Consider the following 12,192-nt stretch of genomic DNA (forward strand, 5'->3'; position numbering starts at 1 on the left):
CTAGTTCTACTACGTGGTTTGTCCAGTTGACCAGAGTTGGAAATGGGACTGGCATATTCATATCGGAACACTGGAAGTGATATTTCCAGGGAAGGACCTTATGGGCACTTTATAAAAAGCCTGGGGATACGGGCTCATCAGAATGAATAATAATGCTACTTGATGTGCGTCTAGCCCCTTTCATTAAATGCGGGAGAACATTTAACTGAACTGTTATTATCCCTGTAGGACAGATAGGGAAGTGGGGAACAGGCTCTACCACAGACTTCCCCTGAGACCACAAGCAAGTCATTTAGCCTCTCTGGCCCAGATCCTGGGAGGAATTAAGGCTCCATTGAAATCAAAGGAAGTCAGGAGCCTAACTATCTCTGAATATCTGTGCCTTGGCTCCTCAACTGCATAATGGGGAGAACAGCCCTGCCTGGCCCCCTGGGGTGCTGTGAGGTTAAAGGCATTAACATTTGAGAGGTGCTGGGGCTGTCTAGGTAGATACACAGAGAGGGCACACACTTTGCGTGAGGTCACACTGGGAGCTGCCACATTTGGGAACAGACACAACGTCTCCCCTGCTTTCAGATCCCTCTTCCATCCATCAGAGCAACTGCCTGCCTCGGAAGATGGCCTCTCTATGTGTCAGTGCACTGCACATCCCTCCAATTGGAGTTGGTCTTTGCTCTCTGATAGCTGGAGGTAACGGGACTTTCAAGTAATCAGAGGCTAGGGACACTCAAAGCACAGGATTGCATCCCTGACCATCTTGGCTAACAGCCACTGATGCACCTATCCTCCATGAACTTCTCATTCTTTTGAAAACCAAATTATAGTTTTGGTCTTCACAACATCCCTTGGCAAGGAGTTCCACAGGTTAACAGGGCGCTGTGTGATGAAGTACTTCCTTTTGTTTGTTTTATACCTGCTGCCTATTCATTTCATTGGCTGACCCCGGGTTCTTGTGTTATGAAAGACGCAAACTCTCGCTGGTACCTACCAGGCTCCCCACGCAGGCACCCTCGCTGCGGAGGTAACGGCACAAAGAATCCCACTTAGAAGAACCTAGTGGGACATCAGCACCAGCCACCTCCAAGCAAAGCCAGCCTGTCAGTTCTCCCTCTAATGCCTCACCCTAGGGAAAGCTGTCAGTGAAATTTCACTGGGGACATGTAGCACATTTCAGCTCACCTTCCCAGCTGCCACTCAACCCCCAAGCAATCATTAAACTCAGCTAATTATCTGCCAAAGATGTGGACTAGCCTCCTTCTCAACTCCTCGGTGAGAGTGAGCAGAAACCCCCCCCACACACACCCCTAGCTCAGAGCCATATGCCTCAGCCCGAAGACGAGCCCAGAAGAGAGAGATTCTTGTAGCTCTCTGCTAGGAATCACAGCAGTGATCTGGTGTGAGCAACCCTAAGCCCTGTGTTAATGCGCCATGTCAGCCGTAACACTAAGCACCGTGTCAGTGGAGACCATTCCAGCCCTAGGAGAAAGGCAGACTCATAGTCAGCTGCTATACAGCACTGTTCAGCTGCAGGTCTCACAGTGCTCGACAAGAGAAGATCAGTAGCATTACTCCCTTGTTACACATAGGGGAACCTGAGGCAGAGAGCGCTCAGGGGAATTGCCCAAGGACACACGAGTCAGTGGCAGAACCAAGAAGAGAAGCCAGGTTTCCCGACTCCCGGTCCAGTGCTGTATCCACTGGACCAGCAAATTATGCAGGTCAGTTGGTTTTATTTGCTTCTACCTGAAGGTGGCTTAGTGCTAACCTTGATTTTGGAGCATATTCCTTACCCCCACAATGTTAGACACGTGGGGCCCCCGTAGCATGGTCTACAGAAACGACTCCACCAGCCCCCAGGCTAGCCAACCCTGCCGACATGGGCTGGCAGAGAGGCCAGCCAGTGCGCTCACCCCGCTTCACTACATGCTTCGCAGTCAGCGTTAAGAAGCAGCACACTGCCTGTGTGCATGAATCCGTCCCTCTCCTTTGGGAGGAGAAACACTCGGCTGTTAAGGAAGAGAAAGATACGGCTGGCCAGTCACCCTTCTCCATGGCCCTGAAATCCTGCCAGATGCAAGCAGCTGTGCTTCCATTCCCAAGAGTTGTCTGTTATGTTATGTCCCATCGTGAGACCTGGACTTTCCACGCACTGGGCAGTTATTTTAATTTGGAACCCAGGAACCCAAGAGACGGCTCAGGGGGAGCCCCACAGAGAGCAGACATGAGCAAGACAGGAAACGCAGCTTTGCAGTTAAGGCATAACACCGCGCAGGGATTCGAGAGACCTCGAGTCAACTCATGGCTCTGCTACAGACTCACTGTGTGACCTTGGTCAAGTCACTTCTTCTTTCTGTGCCTGTTTACCCAACTGCAAGACAGGAACGATGACAATACAGCCATTGCTTGTCCATCTATTTAGACTGTAGACAGGGGCAGGACCATCTCTGACTATTAGTCTGTCCAGTGCCAAGGGCAATAAAGCCTCACCGCAGATTGCGACTCTGAGCGCTACTGTAATATAAATATAACAACGACCACAACAGCGTTAGCAGGCAGAGAAATGTCAGGAGGTCAGAACAAGTTTATCTGGCTGTGGTTCTGTAGCCTCTGTCCCATTTACTCCCCATACATGTCTGCTGCCCCTGGAGGGCAGGAGTTCCCAGGTGCCCACATGGCAGTGAGGAGGTTGTCAAAAGGATCCATGGAATTAAACAAAGTAACTAGTTTACGCTGGGTGCAGGATCCACACCCCGCGTCCTTTGCCTTTGGCTACATTCCTAACACTACAGTAATGTCACGCCAAGATAAATCATTGATGCGCTTTGAGTAAATGAAAATTATAATTTAATGCTGGAGCTTAAATAAGAAATAAGAATTTCACCTTTTATTTTAATGGCAGGCTGCTGAGCTGGGTCCAACAACACACACCCTGAAAAGCCTCGGCCACGCTGACATTGTCAGGTCAGGGTGGGATGGCTGAGACCCCCCTCCCCCTTTTCTTTTAGTCCTTGCAAACCCAGGGGCCTTCCCATCAGGGTGTTCAACCTCCCAGGGGGGCTGCAGCCAGACTACCACTGCGCAATTCAGAAGTAACTAAGCTCCACTGCGTTGCATGGCTAATACCAGACCAATACATTATTCCTGCCAAAATATCCCCATTCAACATTGATGAGCATGAATCTTTTATTCCAGTTAATTTTTCAGCATTTGCCTACACAATCCTGGGGGGTTTTCCCACCCGCTGCCACCTGACTGCAGAGCTCTTTGTTCACTAAGATCCTGACTGTCTAAAGGTGCCCAACTTTCATCATCAGTGGGAGATAGGTGCCTGAATAACCTGGAGAATCTGGATCAAAGTGACTTTGTTTAGAACTTTCATGTTTATCCTCGATGGATTTGCTGATGCCGGAGAGCATGATCCGTCGCCTTCCAGCGCTTGGATAGACGGGGGAGAAAAAGAGGTTAAAATTAGGGAACCCGGGACCCGCAAATATTCCCTTCCAAAGAGCATCTCTGTGCTACCGCATGGATTTCGCTCCAAGCACGAGATTGAATTGAGGAGTCTCAGCACAGAGCCTAAAGACTGAGCGGGTCTCTGAAGGCTGTGGGGAGGAAGTTTGCATCAGCCCTGCTTGGAACTGGATAATCAACGATCACCTGACACTTTCACTAGCGCTAAGTCTCTGCTCCTGCCAGGAGCAGCATCCAGCTGAGCCCTCAGGCAACCCCCCCGACCTTGCTGGGGCACTCAGTAGCCATGGCAATCTGCCCACGTGCTGTCACTTGTGGGAGCAGGCCCTGAATTCGTAACAAAATTAGGGGAAAAGGCTGAAACCACTGCGGCGAGTGAGACCGGGATGGCGTTTGTCTAGCCACATACTCCAGCGGAGGGTGTTGAAGTGCCAAGTCGTTGCAGGCTGCGTGGTGTAGCTAGCTGAGAAACAGGCTGGGAGCCTGGAATCACAGGGTTCTAATCCTCTTTCCTCCACTGACTGGCCGGCAAGGTCTGGGGCCAGTTTCTGGGCCGCGAATGTTAGATTTAAGAGGCAAGTAGGCAAGTAAAAGGAAGTGGCCCAGGGTACTTAGCCCTTCTGATAACACCAGAAAGCATGGATTGAGCTATAGCGTACAGGGCTTTCTCGGGTGCTCACTGCAGGAGTACCCAAGAGCCTCACTGACATTAAAGCATTTATCCTCGAGTAGGAAAGTATTATTACCCCTGTTTCACTTACGGGGAAGACTGAGGCACAGAGAGGTTAGACCCTTCGGGCCAGATTCACGACGGGATTTACAATCCTAGCGTCCTGGAAGATAGGAGCCTAGACTCCTTTCTGGGGTCTGGGCCTTAAGCCCATTCTGAAGGGCTTTGCTGAACTGAGGCCGCGGTGATTTGCTAAGGCCCCCAGGAAGTCTGCGCCAAAGCCTGGAACAGGCTCATGATCTCCCATGTCCCAGCTCAGCACCTAACCGTGGATTTCGTTGTCTGACTTTAGACAGCCACATTCGAAAACTTCGGCTTCGACCTCCTGGTGCCTCCTTTTCCCCATCCTCATGGGAGCACTGGGCAGATTCACTATTGGATGTTCATTCCGTGCTCTGAAAGTGCAGAGCACTGATTGCGTAAGTGCTCAGGGTTGTGACAAAGCCCCTGGACCAACCGCACTATTGTAACGGAATTCGGTTTATTCCAGAAAAGGTCAAGGATCAAAAAACATTGCTCTGTGTTAATTTATCCTCGGAAAGAGGTACCCTGAAATGTCACCAGGAAGCCAGGCTGATCTCAGGGTAAAACCCATCAGATACATCGGACTCTAACATTTGCAATAACTTCAGAGCTAATAATAAGGCAATGAGCAGCGTGTCTGTATTAATAATCACTTTCCACTCAAGGAAGAGCAGGGGTCTTGTGCGCCTCTAGAAAGAGAACCAGGTCCTGTTTGAAACTACAACTGAACTGGTCCCAACTGGCAGAAGTGGTATGAGCAATGGTGTAATCATTAGTTACACTGATCACGGATTTGATAATTATCGAACGAAGTCCTAACTTCCAGCCACAGCACAGTGACAGCTCCGCAATCTCACCAATCTAAAGGGGTGAGAGGTTTTTTCTTTGTTTTTTGTTTTGTTTTTTTGGGAGGGGAGGGGGGAAGTCTTCCCACTGCTAGAAAAGCTTCCAACCCCCACACAAGAGTGAATTTAAATTGCTTGTCACTCAAAACAAAAGCAAACCACTCATTTGTAATTCATCAGCCACGCTCACAGTCACTAGAGCACAAAGACCATTTTTCTATTGTTAAAATTGCATAAGCCATGGCTTTTTTTCGCATCTAATATTTCTCATTCTAGTGCTTCCAGCATCTTCAAAATTTGGGGGCTTTCTTTAGCATTCCACAACCAAATTCGGCTTCAGGGGGTTTGAAAGAACACCACAAACACAGCGGCAATAGACCAGTAACGCAAGCGGAAAACTATTTGAGCTCTGTGTGCATTTTAACTGGACAAAGTTCCGTTTTCTGCATTACCCAGCTGCACATCATCTCTAGGTGGTTTTAGAAGCTGATTTAAGGCTCCTCCTTTTTACAGCAGGAGAGGCTACTGCAATGCTTCTGCACTGGAATACAATATCCCTACGGAGCCCTATTCCATCTCTAGCCTGTACGTTAAAATGAACGCAGACTTTGCCTTCCCAGAGACTCACCGTTCTAGTGCAGTTGTTTTATCAGCCAAGAACCAGAGAACTAGGTTACTAATATTCATTAGCAATCGCTAGCACAACAAAAGGGCACGATGGCTCAAGGTCAACATTTTCAAACTTGGATGCCTACAATTAGCCACCTAAGTACATACTAAGGGCCTGAAGGCATCTACTGAAGTCAGTGGAAAGATTCCATTAATTTCGGTGGGCACAGATTGGGTCCCAGCCACTCACTAGAAGTGGCCTGCTTAGCAAAGGGGCTGAGCACATGCAGCTGAAGTGGAAAACTGGCCACTTATCCTGATGCTTCAATGAACATAGGTGCCTAAGCTTGGAGCACCCACATTTCAACCTTATGACCCACGTCAGTGACACGTAACTTTCCATTTCAAATAGGTAGAGGGATCTCACTGGAGAGGAAACAATCATCAGCGTTGACTTTTATTGGAAGCGTTAGAGCAGCCCAATTTTTACTTTATAAAAGCATCATAAACTCATCCCATATAGCAATGAATTAGGAAAGAGCAGATATTGTACAGAATCCTGTATTCTCCTTGGGTTTTAGGTTTGCCAAGCAGGCCCAGTGTGGCTGGACTGGGATTCAGGAGATCTGTGTTCTGGTCCCAGCTCTACCATTGACTCACTGAGCAAATCATTTCATTCCTCTATGCCTCAGTTTCCCCCTCTGCAACGTGTGGCTAACACTGCCTTCCTGCTTATGAAAATCACTTTGAGACCTATATCAGTCAAGAGCTCAAGGGGCTTTAACTTTTTTTTCCCATTTTTAAATGGTTTGGGGGTTTTGTAAAATCTGTAATATTCAAATGGAAAAGAGACAAATGTTCATTCTAGTCACAACCCAAAAGTATGTAATTCTGTGTAAAAGACATGTTAAAATTCACATATAATAGAGGGTCATACATCCAGTGCAGAACTTCTCTTTTTTCTATGAAAGAACAAAATCATTAAGTACACACACGTGCACCTCTGCATGCACACACACAAACACATGCAGTTAAAGAGTAAAAGGGTAATAGAAGTTTTGGGGTTTTTTTAAGAGGAACTTTATATAGCCCTCTTCACTATGATATTTGAGCAACCTCAGAGTCACTAGGGGATTTTATCCCCACAGCCTCCCTGTGAAGGAGGGCAGAATCCCTCCCCATTACAGAGACTGGAACCAAGGCCCAGAGTAGATTATACAGCCTGGCAAAGGTCACACAGGAAGTCGGCAGCTCAGCTAAGTATTAAAGCCACAGATTCTGAGTCCCAGGTCACGCCTTATGCACTACACAATCTGCCTGCCTGGGACAGGAAGGTAAAAGCAAGGGGTAGGGTGACAAGCAGAATTAAGAGAGTAAATGGACATGCTCAGGCAAAGATCTCAAATGCTAAATATTACCACAGCGGGCGTTCTGAAGCATTGTACTGCCTTTCTTAAAACACAGTAATAAATAATATTAACATCAGTGTTTCTACAACGCTTTTCATCTTCAAAGCACTTTAAACTTTCAGATCAATTTATCAATGTATTATCTGAGATTAATCACCTTAGAAATATACAAAAGACTTAAACCTTAACCCTTATGAAAAAGGCCAACAGTAAGAAAGGGGAGCCTTTCTATAGGGCTAGAAAGCTTCCCACCGAAATTAACCGAGAATTCTTTCCTTGTTATAGAATTCCACAGGGCTGGTTCCAACCATCCACAGAAAGGACATCATTGGCTTAAATTTGATGGGTGAAATGCTGCATGGGAGTTTTGCCGTTGACTTCAGCGGGTCGGGATTTCATCTCATAGGCTTAGCGATCGTTTCTATGGAAGCTTGTTACATTTTATAGAACCCTCTTGATTCCAACCCTATTGCAATCTTTTCCTGGAGAGCACTGGGAGGTCAAGTTTGCCACAAAGCAACGGAAACCCAAGAGTGACTCTTTTCAAAGGTGAACAGTTTAATCAGCAGCAGGATGATCATCACACCAGTCTGACTTTTATGCCTGAGCCTCTCCCCACCACTGAAGCAGGGCTGTGGCCAGCCAAGCCCAGCTCCCATCACAGGGAAGCCCCAAGCTGAACGGGACTCACAAGACACAGCCGCAATGGAGATAATGTGATCAGTGAGGTGCACATTCCACCGATGTTAATGAAGCTGCTGAGGGACAGCAGTCTGCATATAGCTCCTTTGCAGTCCTCAGACTAAAACATGGGATACAGGAAATAATGCATCACAGCAGACATCACATGCATGGCTAAAGAGCCATGTGGAGAAGACATCAATTCAGTCCCATTTTACAGGAAAGGTGCTTTTATAGAGGATTAAAGCAGGAGCTGAGAGCGCTGTGGTGAAAGACACCGGAATGATGCGACAGGTGTGCTCAGACACACTACTCCCATTTTAGTATTTTCAGCCAGTAGTTGGCTCTGCTCTTTCAGGAAATGTCAGCTAAAAAAAATTTAAATGACCTTTTCCAGATAGAGATAATCCACCTAAATATCAGCCAATCGCTTGAGTTTTTAGGGAGAGAATAAAATCATTCTGGGGACACTCCAAGTGTATTTTTCCCTCCTGCAGATGGGCCACCTTAAACTACTCTAGAAAATACATTGCTAGGAACTGTTAGTTTTGAGGATCAGCAAATGAAATACACTGAAAAAGCCTTCAACGGAAAGTGTTGAGTTTTTTGGCCTAGTGCTTTTTTTGGTTTTTGTTTTTTTAACAAAACCGCTTTTACAAACCCAGAACTGAATTGTTTTTATGATTGAAAAAAAATTCTCAGTGAAAGTTTTAGAGTTGAATATTTCCCTGTGGTACCATAAACCCCAGCAGAAGATGACATGGCTTATACATCACAACCAGAAAGCGAAACCTACCTCCAGCACCCATCAAACTTCACTGCACATTGGATCAGGCCCATGGCTGAGTGTGGACAACTCTTCTAGTTTCTCAATGCCACAAAACATGAAACACTAACTTCCTGGTTACTCACGAACATTTAGCTCCACTGCTCTGGGATGGGGTGGAAGTTTGGTCAACTGGGGTTTGTTCCTTCTCCCAATTAAGTCAACAGAAGTTTTGCCATTAATTTAAATGGGAGCAAGATCAGGCCCTCTGTTAGGATTTGATTTTCAAACACTCATCATTGGCCTTACTCTGCTCTCAATGGAGTCAGTGGTAAATTCCCACTGGGCGCAAAGCTAAGCCAACATTGAGCACTTATGAAAACCCCACTCGTGGCGATGCACCCAACAGGGAAGAAATTCTCTCTCTGATTTTATCTGCACAGCCCCGATTCCATCTGAGAACCCTACCGCCCACCTTAGCAAGAGCGTAAGGTGCACGTGTGGGCAAGACACAAGTCGTCAAGTGAGTGAGGACCAACAGAGGCTGTTTAATTGCCCGACAGCTCTGCCAGGCCAGTCCCGGGGATTAAATATTACATTTGTTGGGAAATGTGACGGGCTGGAGGCTGATATTTTACCTGAGTTCTAAAAAAAAAAGTTAAATGTCATACTGTAATCAAAACAGAGCAGTTTGTAACTAATCAACCAACCCTGACTAATCAGATCACTCTTCCTTTTTCAAGGCTGCCCCTCGGGCTGAGTTTTACATAAAGGGTACTATCCTGTCCAAGACTCCCTTCCCACATGGGTCAATAGCATGGGCTGAACTGCACCGAAGTCTGAGTTTCCACAAGGAACTCTTCCACCCACACAAGTGGTACTGACCTATAGAATACAGCTGGCTTTTAAATAAGATTCCCCCTTGAAACCAGCAGGGAGCTCTGCATAAAACCCAACAGCACAATGTGGCCAACTGTCCTTCACCAGGTGAAAAGACAGCAAGAATGCTTGTGTGGATGGGGAGAGAAGTACAGTCTAATTCAGCCCTGATATATGCCTGTGCCACTCCATTTAGTTAATCAGTTATGCCCTTCTTACAGCACGGTGGAAAGTGGCCCATCGGATCTAATTTCAAATCACTTTATTGTGTGAAAAATATATCACAGTATAGAGACATTTTATATTATGTGAGTGGCTGGGTTCGATTTCCTTCCCCAGCCCATTTAAAATATTTTGGGTTTTGATACCTAGTCAAGTGATAATTTAGATCCAAGATGTAGGGTTTGTCCTAAAGCAAGCAAGAAAGGTTTTTAAAAATTGTGAAAGCAATACAAATATTCACATGCATTTAAAAACAAGAAAGGTGAATAAAAATAAAAAGGTTTGGGGTTGGATTTATACCAACATTTGAAGTACACGGTATCCACCACCCATACACTGCTTCAGGATGCTTGGAGCAGGAGAAGGAGGAGAAACTGACTAGACACAAAAAGTGAAACTGACCAGTGGATTTTCATAGCTCCAGCGGAATGAAGGGCAAAGAGTGAACTAACTGCACAAAAGGGGGAAAGCTACTTAGATTAACTTTGTGTTAATCACCCAAGGCAGGGAATGTGCTTTTCAAAAGGAGATCGTTTTTAATTCGATACCACCACTTTAAGACAAGGAAAAAAGGAGGGAGCAACAAGGAAGCACACACGAGCACATCCCAGATCAGATGTGGAATTATTTACAAAGGTCTCTCTGTTTGCTGGATGGAATTTTCCCCTGGGCAGAGGGCCCAGCACCAGGCTTTGGTACCACTTATGTCTTATTTTGAAGTAGCACCTAGACCTGGTGCTGGGCCCTCTGCCCAGAGGTGAAATCCACCCAAACAGCAAATGCTCCAAAACAAAGGTCCAAATCCACCCAGAAACTTGCAACGCTGTTTTCTTCAGAGATCTCTTTCCCCCACCTGAGTCTCAGTGCCTGCAAGAGGCACTGCTCACATGGGTATAATCCTATCAGAACATCCCTGCCAGTTGGATACGTTTCACTCAGATGCAAACTCCCAGCTCCTTTATGTGGTGTTTCACCAGTAACCTGTCAGAGTGGCTGGTTTGCCCACCCTCCTGATTGCAATCAGTAATGGGAGAGGAGCCGAAATGCCTGCTGCCAGCCACAAGATCACAGAGATGGCCATTTGAGATGCTAAACCTTCATTTAACTGCTGTTTTCCCTCGCCCTGCAAAATCCTCCAATGATCTGAGAGGTATGGCAAGCACGCAGCTATTATATATCGGTGTAACGTTCATTTATTTTTTGTTTCCTTCCACAGTGTACCCTGACTCCAGGTGAGAAAACGCAACTGTGCTGGAACAACTCGGATTGATGAATTACATTTATGTGCCGGGTCTTTTTCATGGCTGGTGACTTTCCAGCAAAGCAATTATCACTGTAGAATGCATAACAGCCTAATTAATTACCATTGTCAGACTGGCCTCTGTGCCATGATTATACCTTATGAAGCCAACTTTTTAAACATTTGGAAGCAGAAATATTATTATAATTGACTGGCTAAATGGTTAAACTCATCTATCTCTGTTGATCCTTCCCAGTATCAAAACTGTTAACCACCAATTGTGTGATCACCTCAGCGTCTCATCTTGAAAGGAGCAGAATCTGAATTGCATTGGGTGGTTTTATTATTTTGAACATGCGATCAAATCTAGGCTGAGTTCAGTTATTTCAATCTAAATCCTCAGAGTAAAACAAAGGAATGTATGTTTTTTAAGACTAGGAACATGGCAATGGAGGTCTCCAAATGTTCAATGCAAATAGTGAAGAAGAGAAAATCAGAGTTTTGCACTCTTTTTTTGCTGCCTCTTCTTTTTTTGGGATGTATTAAGAAGCCTTGCAGAAGAATAAAGAAAGACTAGAGGTGGGCGGGGAAGAGAAGAGGACTTGTTGTCTTCTTTTCCCCCCTATATTTATGAGGAAGGTCAAATCAGGTGTCCCTTGTTAGGAGAGTTCTATGCAAAAACAGCTTGTTGTGTATGTAGACAGTCAATCTGAAGAGCACCATCTACTGACGCATAAGAGTATGTAACATTGTTCATAAGGCTGTTGGTTCAATAAAGTTGTTGTTACGTACTGCAAAAGCACCCCAAATTGAAGCTCCTAATGTTCCCTGGTTCTGGTTGGCGACTCCGTGCGATTGCTTCAAACCTTTTTGCTTTTTTAGTCAGCACATGGATCTTTTCTTCCATCTTTTTATTGCTCCATTTAAAACGCTTGTTTTGGTTAAATTCCCATCTAATTCAAATACACGATCACTTCAATTCATCAGATTTCCATTTTAAATATGGGATGTCCTAACCCCACAAAGCTTTCTGAGTGTCTTGTGTCCTTCCTTGCAGACCTGGGAACAAAGGCCTGAATTTCTAACCTAGAAAACAAGCAAATACATGAATAAAATTATCTCCTTAGAAAAAAGAAAGCCAAAACTTCTCGGGAGTTCTTTATGCACCATAAAAATGGCTCCCCAAAAGTGCTGCTACATTTCTTGAAGGAAATGGAGATGGGAGAGGTGCCCCTCCAATTTCGAATGCTGCTTCCTTTCAGGGACAGGTAGCCCTTACAAAGTACAAGCAGCAAACACCAGAGTGGAGTGACCAC

The 12,192-nt window shown here is 45.7% G+C and overlaps 1 protein-coding gene across 3 annotated transcripts in view; it reads right to left on the bottom strand.

The window, feature by feature from the left end:
* Positions 1-12,192, bottom strand: part of CUX2 (cut like homeobox 2) — a 225,559-nt gene that overhangs the window by 69,244 nt on the left and 144,123 nt on the right. The window lies entirely within an intron of this gene.

The sequence above is a fragment of the Gopherus evgoodei genome, chromosome 13 (assembly GCF_007399415.2).
Source record: "Gopherus evgoodei ecotype Sinaloan lineage chromosome 13, rGopEvg1_v1.p, whole genome shotgun sequence".
NCBI lineage: Eukaryota > Metazoa > Chordata > Testudines > Testudinidae > Gopherus > Gopherus evgoodei.